This window comes from Halyomorpha halys, unplaced genomic scaffold, assembly GCF_000696795.3.
Source record: "Halyomorpha halys isolate HHAL.00 unplaced genomic scaffold, Hhal_1.1 Scaffold25.1, whole genome shotgun sequence".
Lineage (NCBI taxonomy): Eukaryota > Metazoa > Arthropoda > Insecta > Hemiptera > Pentatomidae > Halyomorpha > Halyomorpha halys.
Window position 1 is genome coordinate 1,490,425 of NW_027107314.1, and position 2,857 is coordinate 1,493,281.

A 2,857-nucleotide genomic window follows, 5' to 3' on the forward strand; every position below is an offset into this window, starting at 1 on the left:
GTCTAATCAGTCTAATAGTTTCCTGTAAACAGAACTTAGAATGTAATTCTAAAATTAATCAAAAAATATTATAATAAATTTTAATAAGTTAAAGTTTAATCAGTCTAATAGTTTTCTGTAAAAAGAACTTAGAATGTAATTCTAAAATTAATCAAATAATCTTATATTAAATTTTAATAAGTTAAAGTTACATCAAAACATATTAAAATAAAATTTTCTTTCACTATCATTATTTTATTTCAGTTAAGTATGGAGTAGCCTCAGTCCATTTCTAGTAATAAATTTAAATAAGTTAAAGTATAATCAAAGAATATTACAATAAATTTTAAAATTTTTAAAGAAAACATTAGAAACTCAATACACTATATAAGATACAAGATACTGTGCTAAATATCTCCAATATATTAGAACCAACACAGAAAGTATTACAATCAACCATCGCACTTGAACCAAACAGCACTCACTTGAATAGGGTTCCAACTGACCTGGTAATGGGGCACTTCGGACCACATTACAGTACCATTCAGGTACAAGAGACGAATAGCACTCGAATACCGCTGCCAAATCCAAGAAAAGAACGACTAAAATATCCTCGAGAGTTATTAAACCGGTCAACGACACTCAACGTCATGCAATAAGTGTATAAATTAAGAACGAGACACTACCTCCATAACTGATCTTTGTAATGGTTCTATCAATTACTTAAACAATTTCTGTGTTACTAAAGTCTTAATTATATTTATTTAAAATATCGTCAAGAACAAATACTGGAACAATCTTCTCCATTGTCTTGATATGAATAGAATTTTCGGCATTTAAAATAGGTTCTGTTCATTCCTCAATAATTTTGTATATAACTTGTAAATAAAAAAAAAAAAACAAGAGACATTAAATAAACTTTTGTGCATTATTGCCACAGAAATATTACCTTAGCATAGAAAAATAATTTGTCGGAAGAATGGAAACATTAATCATATGATTGGTATTGGGTCATATAACTATAAATTTCATGTTTTTTATATTAAATTAATTTTCAGTGATAAGCAAAACATTTAGATACTTTACTATTTGAAATTTAAATCTTGTTTTAATTAATAAATAATATGAGGTGTAGATAATTGACCGTAGATTAATGATTGGAGAAGTTTGTCGGGGGGTGCGGTCAGCAAAGAACAACATAAATAAACAAAACCATATTTATTTAATTTATGCTGACGTTTCGACCTGAGTTTCAGGTCTTCATCAGGGCTATAGAACAAAAGAGATAACAACAACATTTAGAGAAACATAAAATTGAAAAGAAATAGTATACAAAGAAATTTGGAATTATACAAAATATTGAATTGAACCATAAATGATAAAAAATTGATAACTGATAATTAAATAGTAAAAAAATAAATTGATTGACAATCGTGGAATTAGATGGTAGTAGATTGAAAACAGTGAAACATGATATATAATATCATGTAGGTAAGAAGATATGTATAACATAAGATATGCAAGTAGTGTCTAAAAAACTGAAAAAATAGATATTATACAAGATATGTTATAGATTATACCTACAAGATATTATATGTGAAACATGAAATATAATATCTTGTAGGTATAGGTATTGTAGGTGTTTTCAATCTACTACCATCTAATTCCACGATTATCAATCAATTTATTTTTTCCTATTCAATTATCAGTTATCAATTTTTCATTTATGATTCAATTTAATATTTTGTATAATTCCAAATTTGTTTGTATACTATTCCTTTTCAATTTTATGTTTCTCTAAATTTTGCTGTTATCTCTTTTGTTCTATAGCACTGATGAAACCTGAAACTCAGGTCGAAACGTCGGCATAAAATAAATAAATATGGTTTTGTTTATTTATGTTGTTCTTTGTTGACCGCAACCCCCCGCCAAACTTCTCCAATTAATAAATAATTTGAATTTATTAAAGCAGGACCAATTTAAATAACTTTCGTGATGAAAAATGTATCATTAAAATTAGAGATGATTTATTTTTTCAAAAGATGTGAGGATAAAAAGATAAGAAATACAACGAAATAAATTAATAATGGAATAGGATATAAATAAAAACTCCCTCAAAATGAGTATTAACACTTCTCCAATAAACTGGTTTTTAGTATATCAATTTATGCCTTACAAATTCTGAAAATATTTCAATAAAAATTAGAACTGTAAATAGATTTAGGCATATTTTAATGAATTTGATGAAATTGAGTTTCTTTTCATCTAAACTTACTGGACATGTGCTTTTAAATAACATTTATAAGAACTTTTTCCAGTTATCGAGGAAAAACATGCCTTATTGCGATAAATCTTAGAGGAAAAGATATTTATACAATTCACAAGGAAAATGATTTCATATTATGATCATTATAAATCCATTACAATAGAGACTCTGATTGTGAGATATAATTTAAACTATTAGTTCAGTTTACGAATTACACATTCACAAAACATAAACAATTTTGACTCTGATTTTATCCCGAAACTTTTTAACTAAACTTCAGAACTTCACAACCGCTGTGAAGTCTCAGAAGTTTCATCAAAAACTGTTTAGTAATTTATGGGCCCTTGAAAAAGAAAATGAACACATAATTTAACGCCCACGTACGAGCTGATATACGATCTGACCCAAAGTAAATTTTTCGATATGGAATTTAATCTCATTTCCGTTTTGAACACAAATTCTAACATGTAACTATGGATTCGCGCTCCGTGTTAAAACATGAAACAACGATCAATCAAAAATTAATTATTAAATTTTAAAGTAATATTAATCGAGATAAGATTTTAAATAGAAAACGAACGAAACTATTTTAAACAAAAAACATTTAAACAA

The 2,857-nt window shown here is 26.5% G+C and overlaps 1 protein-coding gene across 1 annotated transcript in view; it reads right to left on the bottom strand.

Moving 5' to 3' along the window:
* The window catches only part of LOC106683061 (rho guanine nucleotide exchange factor 10), a gene marked incomplete in the record, with an annotated part of 189,448 nt that overhangs the window by 183,095 nt on the left and 3,496 nt on the right, over window positions 1–2,857 (bottom strand).